This window comes from Artibeus jamaicensis, unplaced genomic scaffold (genome assembly GCF_021234435.1).
Source record: "Artibeus jamaicensis isolate MK-2021 breed Jamaican fruit bat unplaced genomic scaffold, CSHL_Jam_final contig_777, whole genome shotgun sequence".
Lineage (NCBI taxonomy): Eukaryota > Metazoa > Chordata > Mammalia > Chiroptera > Phyllostomidae > Artibeus > Artibeus jamaicensis.
The window spans coordinates 1,687,949-1,699,084 of NW_026521966.1; positions in this window are offsets into that span (position 1 = coordinate 1,687,949).

Consider the following 11,136-nt stretch of genomic DNA (forward strand, 5'->3'; position numbering starts at 1 on the left):
CCCCAAGGAAGTAGCTGAGCCCTATGTTGAGCTGGACAATATTCCTGGTGGCCAGTCCTGGAGCTGCTTCCAAGAATGAAAACACTGTCTAGTAAGCTCCTAATCCATGGAATTCACCACAAAAACAGAAAAGCAAGGCAGGGCCCTGGCCAGGTGGCTCAGCTTGTCAGCATCATCCCAATACACCAAGGTTGTGGGTTTGATTCCCCAGTCAGGGCACAGACAAGATGCAACTGATGAATACATAAATAGATAGAGCGACAAATAGATGTTTCTCTCTCTCTCCCTTCCTCTCTCTCTCTCTCTCTAAAGTCAGTGTTTTAAAAATGGTAAATGCATTAAGAGAGTAAATGCAGGAGATGGATTTAAACTGCCCCAAAGCCTTCTTCCCTTCTTTCAACACCTTGTCTCTCACAATCAGGAATAAAGCATCAGACACATATTTATGCTCTTACCTTAACTCTCAGAGCCTCAGTGTCCACATCCACGTGATGGGAGCGTAATGCTTGGTATCACCAGGCTAACCACCGATTCCCCTACTAACAAGGCAAACCAACTGGTTGGAAGGTCTAATGTATTTGCACAATTCACTATGTTTATTCTAGTCACTGACTTAATTGTCCTAACCAATGAGGCTCAGTTTTCTTGTCACATCTGAACACTGGGATAATAATGACCCCACCGTGTGCCGTGAGGGGACGGCAGCCACTCCATGCTTCCGGGAGGTCACCTGCTTCATAAGGGTTCATCCCTCTACTTACCAGTTCTCCCTCCTCTCCCTCTCCCTCCCCCACCCCCCCACATCACATGTCTGTGTCCTTCCCTGTTTTCCCGGCTGCGAACGAGCATGCATGTGCTGGACCCCAGGAGGCACCTCCATGGCCAGCCCTGCCTCGCTCCTCCTTGGAGAGCCCCTCTGACCCCTGGCCCCCCTTTCTCATGGATCAGTGTTTGCGTTCCATCTCCTAAGCTTACCACCTGTCTGAAACTGAGCTACTGATCACTCAAGGGTCACCAGTGGCCTTGTAGTTCTCACTCTCCCTGGCCGCCCCACAAGCCTGATTTGGCAGAAGGCCCCTTGTCCTCCACACCAGGCATTAGACTGAACAAGCCCCCCCGCCCCCGCCAGAGTTACAAACTCAAGTGCGGTCAGGAGACAACCCGCCTCTCACTCACCTCCATGTGCTCAGAGCCTGGGAACCTGGAGCAGTGTGGGCTTTGACCAATAGGAACAGAGAAACAAAAGACCCCATTAGTCCACCCCCACTGCCCATGGCTTGCATGCTGAAGTCCCACTCCAGCCCCCTCAGGTGGGCGAGATGCTGACGAGGGTCCCCCATGTCCTAGAGAGGAGAGCCAGGTGATCGCCCAGCAGACGGCCCTGTGAGATGCCCACCCAGACCTGTTGTCCCGAAGTCCTTTCAGTGAATGACTCACTCGTGTGGGGAGGTGACCCTGTAAGAAGGGGCCAGGAATAATAGGACCTGCTTCGTGCTGCCAGGGACCTTGACCATGGGGCTTCACCCCCACCTTTCCCTGAGGAGCCCAGGGGTAGCAGCCTGCCTGCTCGGTCTGCAGGAGTTCTGCCTGCCAGGGGGCAGGGGGTGAGTTCACCAGAGGAGGACCTCGGGCCCTGTCAGCCAGATCGCCGCCCCGAAAAGAGGTGGGAGCAGGCCTGGGTGGAGGGAAGCCGCCTCAGGGCCCGGCCAGGGCAGCACTGGAGCTCAGACCCAGCGAGAATCCTCGTGGCCTTGGGTCAGAAAGGAAGCCCAACGACTCCTAAGTGGTTGCAGCAAGTGCAGAAGAGGTTCCTGTAAACTGCGGTGAGACCGCAGGTTCTGGACTGCAGACCGTTTCCGCCGCCTGCAGGGGCTGCAGCTGGTCTCATCCCAAACGGCCCCAAAGCAAGTCCATCTGTCTCCAGGGTCACCACCGTCTGGTTTCACGTAAGGGAAGCGTCGTTGTCCTTGAACGTGACTCTGACCCTGGCCTTCGAGTGCTGTGGCACGTCTGACCCGGGGACGCCCGTCATCCGTGCGGGCGTGTCACCACCCCGAGTAATTCCTTCTCTGCCGGGTTTGGTCCCTGAGGGTCATCTCTCCGTCTGTCCCCCCACATCTTCCAGTGACAGACTCGGACTCGCTGACCGTGAGCACCTGCGTTCATCAGGCCTGGCCAACTATTCTAAAACCTCTCCAAAGGCTGTTGAAAACAGTACAGGCTTCTTCCTGACGCATGTTACAGTTTCACGGATCATTCTCCGTGGGTCCAGACTCCCTCCGTGCGAGGGTCTCACATCGTCACACCCCTGTCTTCAGTGACACTTGGGCATCGTCAGTCAGCAGGCAGGAAGGTGACCACACGCGGGGCCAAGCCCGGAAGTGTCGCCCACCACTGCACCCGCATTCTGCCAGCCGCAGTCAGGCACACACACCCCTGACTGTGGGGGAGGTGGGGGGCAGACCGCAGAGTGTGCCCAGGGACGAAAGGGCAGGGCTTGGTGACTATCCCTTCTCTCCGTCACAGGTTCTTCCACCACAGGTATCCGTTCTCCTGCTGCTTTTAACCCTCCCCAGAAATAACCACGTTCGGTTGCTCATCCGGCACAACAGAGGCTCCTCACAGAGGAAGCATCGCGGTGCCCCGCCCCTTCCGGGGAGCCCCACCCTGCCCCCCCCGCCCCCACCCTGCTAACCACCCTTCCCTCCGCAGCAGCTCTCCTGGGAGCCGGCTTCGTCACGCTGCCAGGAACGGTTCCCACTGAGGGCGGCTGTTCTTAAATTAACCAAAACAGACATGGAGGGGAAGGAGTGTTTGCGGAGGCAGCTGATGGCTTCACTGAATCAGAGGACCCCTCTTTGCCGGGGCTAGCCCACCACTGAGCCTCCCCTCCATGGGTCAAAGGTGCCTCCCTCAGATCTGAACTTGGGCCACGCACAAGCCCCGGAGGAGACGAGGCTGCTGACTCAGGCCGTGCACTGACAGAGCAGCCCTGAGGGGCCGGCCGGCCAGGCACGTCCTGGGGAGGGAAAAGGCATTTCTAAAAAGACAGATGCAAAATCGTCAGCAGGATGGATTCGAAGTTTTGAGATCGGTGTCACTTTTCTTGCTCAGAAGTCCCCAAAGGGGTCCTGAAAAGCAGCTGTGAAAGAGCTGGAGACTGGTGTCGGCCGTTTGTGAGATTCGTTACAAAAAAGAGACACCACAAAAGGTCGCGCTGTTCACTTTGGCGCAAAATAGGCAGCTGGCTCCCGGGGCTGCACATCCCTCACTCCCGCCGTGGCAGGAGCTGCAAGAAGACTGTGAAAATCCTCTCTCACCCAGAGCCGCCAGGAGCGGGTTTCTGCCCAAAACAGGGGACCCCGGAGCCCAGGGCTGCAGAAGGCAAACTCAAGGCTGTGGCTACTGGGCACGGCCAGGCGTGCGCGGTGGTGACTCTGTGTGGCAGGGCGCACAGGGCTCACAGCCATGAAAGCAGCTGCAGCGGGTGCTGAGCACCCATGGCGGGCCTTCCTAAGGTTGTCTGTACATCAACTAATTTAATCCTCCAACCACCCAATTGGGCAACAGCCCTCTTAGCCTCCATGGTACAACTGAGGCTACCACAGTTCAGAGAGGTTAAGCATCGTGCACAACAACACACAGCTGGTCAGTGGCCAAGCCGGGCTGGGAATCCAAGCCTGTGCAGTTTCAGATTCCTTGTTCTTAACCTTTATTCTATGCCATCCTCTGGTGCGGCCCTGGAGCCAGTGAGTGTCACTGAGATGATCTCTGAGGGACTCCAGGGAACTGTTACAGCAAGTGGGTAACAGACACGGTCAGCTTTAGGGTGACAACCAAACCAATGGCAGTAATGGCCCCAACGTCCTATGCAAGAGGGCAGCCGAGAGGGCCACTGAGGAACAGTCCCCTGAAAACCATTGCGATGTCACCCTCCAGCGGGTGAGGGCCTGGCGGACAGGACCCTCTCCGGGCCTGGATCAGGAGCAGTGGCTGCAGGATGAGCGCTCTGCTGGGTGGGGGAGGGGGGTGAACTCGGGCCCAGATCCCCTTCCGGCCTGGTGACCTTGAACCTCTCCAGCCCTCAAAGTCCTCACGGGGAAAAAGGGGGTGGGGTACGGAAAGTGGAAAATCCACTTCAAAGGTTATTGGAAAATTGACCATTACCTGCCCCGGGGTTGGAGCCGCAGTTCAGCAGGCACCCAGGAGCGGCCCCGGTCTGGGTTGTTCGGGGAAGGTTTTCACAGGGCACTGCGCTAGGACAAGGGCCCGATACAGATGAGCCCTAACGGCACCACACCCCTGACCAGTGACCGTGTCCACCCCCAGCAGGAAGGGAAGGATGCGGTTAGCGGAACCGTAAAATCAAGGGTGACCCGCAGACGGCCCTCCCAAAAGGTCCGAGCCCTCCTCCCTGCACCTCTCAAGGCACCACCTTCCAAGGTGGGTAGGACTTTGCGATGGGAAGATGACCCTGGGCTGTCTGGGGTGGGGGGGCAGTGTGACCACAGGGCCTGTACAGGGGGACCCAGGGGAACTGGAGCAGACATGACGTCAGGACATCGGAGCCCTACGTAGCCTGGGCCGGGGGACGCAGGTGGCCTGGGAAGCAGGAAGCGGTGAGGAACGAATTCTCCCCTGGGGCCTCCCCTGTCAGGGAGCACAGCCCTGATGACACCTTCATTTTTGCCCCATAAGACTCATTTCTGACTTCTGGCCTCCAGAGCTGGAAGGTGACACACTGGTGTTGTCAGTGTCACCAAATCTGTGGTGATTTCTGAACAGCAAGCAGCCATAGGAAACTAACACAGTGAAACCCTGGGGCAGCGGGCTGTGGCCTTTGGTCAGTCAGGCCCGGGGACCCCCAAGAGAGAAAGCTGAGGGAACAGAAGCCCCACTTTCCACCAGCCCCCAGTGTCCTGTTAGGGCTTCTGTAGGAAGAGACCAAGGAGAAGCCGAGGGAGCCAGGGCTGGTCCACGCAGGTCAGCTCTGGGGGCGGCGCAGACGGAGGGAGGGGCGGAGCCGCGGGCAGAGGGGAGAGCGGGCGCGTGGGCCGCCCTGCACGGCCGTGCTGGCCGCCTCGGGGGCTCGTGAGAGTCGGGAGGAGGCTCAGGGTCCTGCCTTCCCACCAGGAAATGAGACCCACCCCCCCCAGAGCAGAACCCCAGGAAGACAGACGCACGCCTGGGGCGCAGGGGGTGGAAATCCTCCCAGGGCTGCCTGGGACGTGGGTCCACCGACAGCCTGGCAGCCGCCCTTGTGGGCAGTCTGCCCAGTGACCCTCCCCGATGCCACCGCCCTCACCCTGCCTCACCCGCCAGCGCCGGCCTGGCCACCCCTCGCTTATGCCACACCGTTCGAGGATGAATTTCCGCTGGGTAGGAGAAACCCCCAAGTCCCAGGAATCCGCCGGGCCGGCTGGCACCCCTGGCTCAGCTCTGGCCTGCTGATGCCGCCCAGTGTCCGAGGTGGACGTCCTCAGGCCCTGCCCTCGGGAACCGACATTCACGGGCAACTCGGCTGAAGCCTACAGCTGGGTACTAGCCAGCACTGCACTGGTGGGAGTTAGGGGAAGGTTCCCGTCCTCAAGAAGCTCTCCTGCCATCTACTGGCAGCTTGTGATAACTACAGTCATCTAAGATGACCAGGAGGTCCACAGGGGTCCCCTGGAACTAGGTAGCCCCCCAAAGCCTTGCATGGGTCCCTCAACACAACTGGAACGATGGTAATGACAGGTGGGCTGTTTTGGTTCCTTGTCCGTGTCTCTTGACACCACAAAAACTACCGTCAATGCCTCCCCGCTGAGACCACCGGGAACACACCTCTGGACGAACACCCTGGGCTTCCCACCCATTGCCTCATGAGCACACAGAAGGAATGGACCGTTGCATTACATTCATAAGAAGCTCGGGAGTGGATAAAACCAGTGCACGGCCGCCTGGGGTCGGAGCGCGGTGGGGGTGGGGGTTTGTTCGAGACCCGTGCTGTCACTGTGGCGGCCACCACCCTCCAGTGACTGCGGCGCCCGGCAGTGTGGCCGCTCTGTGTTTGTCTGAGGCACAGAGCAGCACATTTCGTGAGTCACTTCAAACTCATCCCATGACGAAGTGATCATGTCTTTGCCCTGTTGGTTTAAAGTTATTCCCCCTATGTCATTTTTATGTTTAATGTTGCTTTTGGAAAACTTTTAAATTACCTCTGCAGTTTGTTCCAGGTTCCCATGGGGCAGTGCCACTCTCGGCCCTTCCTGCCCAGCACCTTGGCGTCGGGCTCAAGGTCACTCTGCATTAGATCATCGTGGACTGGACATCAGCCCACTAGCTGCTCCCAGCAACTCTTTGAAGGAGAACTTAGGACAGTTAGAGCTTCAGCCGAAGGTGTCACTTAGGGTACCAAGGTGTCACACAGGGGAAAATCCTCTGTTCTCCTTCTTTTTCCCTCTTCCTCTTCCTTATCTTCCTTCCTCATCCTCCTCTCCCTCCCTCCCTCCCTCCCCTTTCTGCACAGCTCTCTCAGTCCTCTCTCCCACCACTAGGGGGAAAGACCGCAGCCCACCGTCCCCCAGTCAAGCTGCCTCCAGGCTCCCACCTGGGGCGAGGTCGCCCTGCCTCTGTCTCTGGGGGTCTCTCTCCCGAGTCCTCAAGAAGGAGCAGGCAGGCCTGTCCATGGTCCTGTCCCGCCTCGTGCTGACCAGCTATGCCGGAGCGTGGGTCCCCCTCTCGTCCTTCCTGAGGGGCTAGGGAGGCCAGGACGATGGGCAGCCCCAGCTGGGGGCCAGGGCTGGCCAGCGGGTGGGTGAGGAGCCTCCTGAGAAATGTGGAGAAGACCAGAGCGTGGGTGGAAGTTTAACAAGAAGGGGGAATGCTGCCACGCCCCCCGCGGGCAGAGGAAAGGATGGGTGAGGCAGAAAGGAAAAGTTTGGTGAAAATAGCTGCAAACTTCAAGTGAAACCCCGGTTAGGAGTCGATAATCCTGTCCCTGCCCTGGGTCTGTCGGTGACTCAGTGTTGTGACCACGGGCGTGTCCGTTCTTGTCTCTGAGCCTCAGTTTCTCCATCTGCAAAAGGTGTTGGACTAGATGATTTCGGAGGGTGGCTGCACATGTAAGAGTTGAGATGTTGGTCATAAAGAAATGACTCGTTTAGCCAACCTTTCTGAGCCCCTGGTCCAGATCAGGCATTGGTCTGGCTGCTGGGGACACCGCAGTGAACAGAACGGAGGAACTGTCACCCTCACTAACAGCTGCCAGCCTTGAGACTGCTGGGGAGAGACAAAAGCTCCTCTGTGTCTTCAAGTGATATTTTCATTGGCGGAAGGAGGAAAGGCGAGGTTCTGTGTTCCTCAGATGCCCACACTAATGAGAATACCTGAAGTAACGGAGCAATTGTAATTAGGCCAGGAACTACGTGCTCGAATCCACCATAAACGGAAGCGGGCTGAACCTAACCTTCCGTCAAAGCCCTGAGAGCAGGCAGGGCCAGGAAAGGGGCTGAGCCGGGAGCAGCCCTTCCCAAACAGCAGGCGCTCGGAGGTGGCCAGGACAGCCCCTCACTCATGGACTACTCAATCAAGGCGAAATTCAAGGCTGAGTCTCGGGTATGAAACCTGGCAGGGCAACCAAGCCTCCAGATGTCGGCTGTGAGAAGCCCCACCCCTGGACCGCCACGTGGCCATCACCCAGCAGTTGCCATGGTGGGGCCGGGTTCCGCCTTCCCACTGAGGATGCAGGGCTTGGGGAAAATCGGGAGCTGGGGAAGGCCCAGGTAGCCCCGCACGCCCCAGCTCTCTCCACCCTCACCGCGGCCAGGGCTCCACAGGAGCAACGGCCTTGCAGGAACTTAAAAGAAGCGCCGGCTCTGCTCTGTGTGGTTCGGCTCCTCCTCACCGCTGACACTCAGTGAGCACTAGGCGCCCGGAGAAAGGGTCCTGAGCTCGGGATCCAAACCGCGTGCTTCCATCCGGGCCTCAGCCACCCACAGCCGTTTGACCCGGACAGATGTGCTTCCTCCGCCGACAGCTCCTCGGCCAAGTGGCGCCAGCACCGCCCACTGGTGAAGCGGTTGGTGGGCAAGGGGCACTCAAAAAGGAGGTGCCTGTTAGAACTCGGGGCTCACACCGGGCCTCCTGCAGATCGTGTACTGCAGAAGGTCGAACTATTGGCTGAAGGTGTCCCACTGAGGTTGCTGGCCATTTCTCGTGGGCCAGCAGGTGTTTGCCACGGCCAGCCTCTGGGTGCCAGCCTCTGGGTGCTCGCTGGACCCTCAGACGTCACTTCTGGCTGAGCCCTTCTCACAGCCTGGACCTGAGGGTGTCCTCACCTCTGGGAGGGGGCCGTGCCCCAACGGAGCATTGCAAAAAAAATGCTGACTCTAGTCCCCCTTTGCGGCATCTGGGCCCAAATTCAAATTCTGCCCCTGCCCCTGCCACTGACCAGCTGGGAGACCTCGCCCATGTTTGTCAATCTCTCCATTTTCCTTTCTTCCCTGCAGCCTGGAGGAGACCAGACACCTGATCAGCAGGAAACAGGACCTACTCCTGCTTTCTGCCGTCCAGAAAGCTATCCAGAGAGGGACGGCTGTGGAAAGAGCTGAAAGAAGGTGCAGATGGGGCTGAGGGGACCAGTGAGGAATGGGGTGCACTCAGGACGAGCTGGGTGGGAGTCACGGCCACACCCAGGCCTCAGGGGCCCGAGGAGGCCCTGCTGCTCCACAGGCTGTGGCCCAGGAGGGCTGCCCAACGCCTGTGTGACCAGAGGTCAAAGAGCACAAACCCCGCAAAGCCTCAGCCCGGCCTCGCCCTCCACACAGATGTCCTGCTGGAGCCTTCTGCTGCCAGCCCCAGCAGGGAGCCCAGGGGTCCAGGAGCCCAGGCACAGCACACATGGCATCCCTCAGGGCACAGGGCAAGCCAGAGAACAACCCCGGGACCAGGGACACTCGCTGTCTGTGGCAGGCTTTGTAATGGAGCCACATCCTGGTCTCCAGAACCTGTGAGTAGGTCACCTCCGTGGCAGAAGAGACTTTGCGCATGTGATTCCATGAAAGGTCTTGGGTTGGGGAGGTGATCCTGGATCACCCAGTGGGCCCAGTGTAGTCACAGCTTCTAATAGGAGGGAGGCCAAGGGTCACAGACACTCAGAGGGGGTGTGCAGACAGAAGCAGGGGGACCTGGGAGAGGCTGGAAGATGCCACGCTGCCGGCTCTGAAGATGGAGACGTCGCCACAAGCTGAGGGATGCCAGGGGCCTCTAGCAGCTGGAAGAGGCAAGGAAACAGACTCTCCCCTAGAGCCTCTGGAACTGTAAGAGAATAAACCCCTGCTGTTTTAAGCCGTTGAGTGTGTGGCGATTCCTCAGCAGCCCTAGGGAACTGAGACACCCGCACAATTCCCAGGGGGACCCCTCGGGCCACCCAGCTCCTCTCCAACCTTCAGGTCCCTGTCAGCTCCAGCAAGACAGACGTCAGAAGAGTGTCTCCTGCCTGGGCAAACGGCAGCTCTCGGACAAAGGCTGCAGACGTGCACTGAGTGGCTCCCTGCTCAAAGGCTCCCGCTTTGCTCCTTCCTCTTCTGTACTTACGTATGTATTTCTGGCAATACGTTATGCCCGTGCAGGGACTGTCTGGGGAGGGAGGCATCACGGTGCCACAGTGCAGGACCAACAGCCTCAGCCCGCAAGTCTGGAAACCCGGATGCTACTAACCTGGATGCTACTAACCCGGATGCTACTAACCCTGGCTTTACTTCGGCTTTCAAGTAGGACCTAGGATGTTAGAGACCTTCCAGAGCCTCAGCTCTGTCGCCTGCACAAGGAGGTAGGACTGAGGCCCTAGCCCACCCACATTCTGACTCCAGGGTCCTAAACACCTCCTTCTCTGTCGCCAGCCAGGCTACCCTGTTGGAAGAGGGGCGTCCAGGGTTCATGGAGAGCCACCACCTTCAGAGCCTAAAGCTTTTTCAGGGAGGTCCAGCTGACCAACCTCCAACTCCTGGGGCATGGGCCACAGTCTGCTTATTCTCTGCTGCCCCCTGCTGGACACGCAGAAAACAAAGTCTTCCAGCTAGATCCTTTGGAAGTGGTTGATAGGGACCTTCAGGAGATGCCCCTTGCAACCTCCTGCATCCCCCTGCCCAGACCTGGCCAGCCAAGACCTCCTTGGAGGCTGTTGTCAGAACCCACAAGGAAACCAGGGCGGGGTCCAGAGGCCTGGGAGGGAGGCTGCCTGCTGGAGGCCCTGGGGGTCCCCATTCTGGCATCCGCCTCCTCTGCACTAGTGAAATGGGCTCCGATAGGACGTGGAACACCCTGGCTTGTCCTGCTCTCTGCCTTTGGGTGATAGTAACGATCAGATGAGGTGCCCGTTCTCTCTCTCACTCACGCACATACATTTCTGGAAGAGAAGTGCATGAATAAGTAAGAAGCATGCTTGACAAGGCAGAAATTACCGGCGAGAATTCCACCGGCAAGGCTCCAGAGGGCCGCCTCTGGGGCAAGAAGAGGGACTGTGCAGGACCATGAGGAAGCTGGGGGCTGTCGAAGCCTCAGCATCCTACACATCCACCGAAAAGACAGACGGGTAATTGGAAATGCGGGGCCCGGTGAGGCTGGAGCAAAGCTGGCACGGAGAGTCCTGAACCAAAACATGGCTTCACTTCAATTCCCCGGATGGCGTGTAGGAAGGAATTCCTGGGGCTTTCTGTTAAACAGAAGTGTCCCTAACGACTGCCCCAGTTAGGGACAGGGAAGGGGGTCTCCAGGTACTACAACACCTCCTCAAGCCCTCCTGCCGCCAGGCTCCACAGGGGTGCTGGCCCCTACCCCTCTTTAGTCTTGGGCTCATGAGTGTCCTGTGGCATCAGGAGCAGAGACTTGCCCACAGGATGAGTCGGATGGGACCGAGCAGGGTCCCGGGACATATTCAGGCGTCAGTCCTGCTGGAAAGACCACAGATGGAGTGTGAGAGCTTTGCTGTGCTCAGAAAGGGGGTGGCCGGTGGGAATACTGCAGACAGAGCATGGAAAGGTGGAAAGGACGGTGGAGGCTGCAGAGTCTGCAGGCCATAGTTCCTGGTCCTCGGATAATGCCCTTTGTCTCCCTCTGAGCCAGGGCGGAGCCTAGCATGGCTCGCCCCTGGAAGGA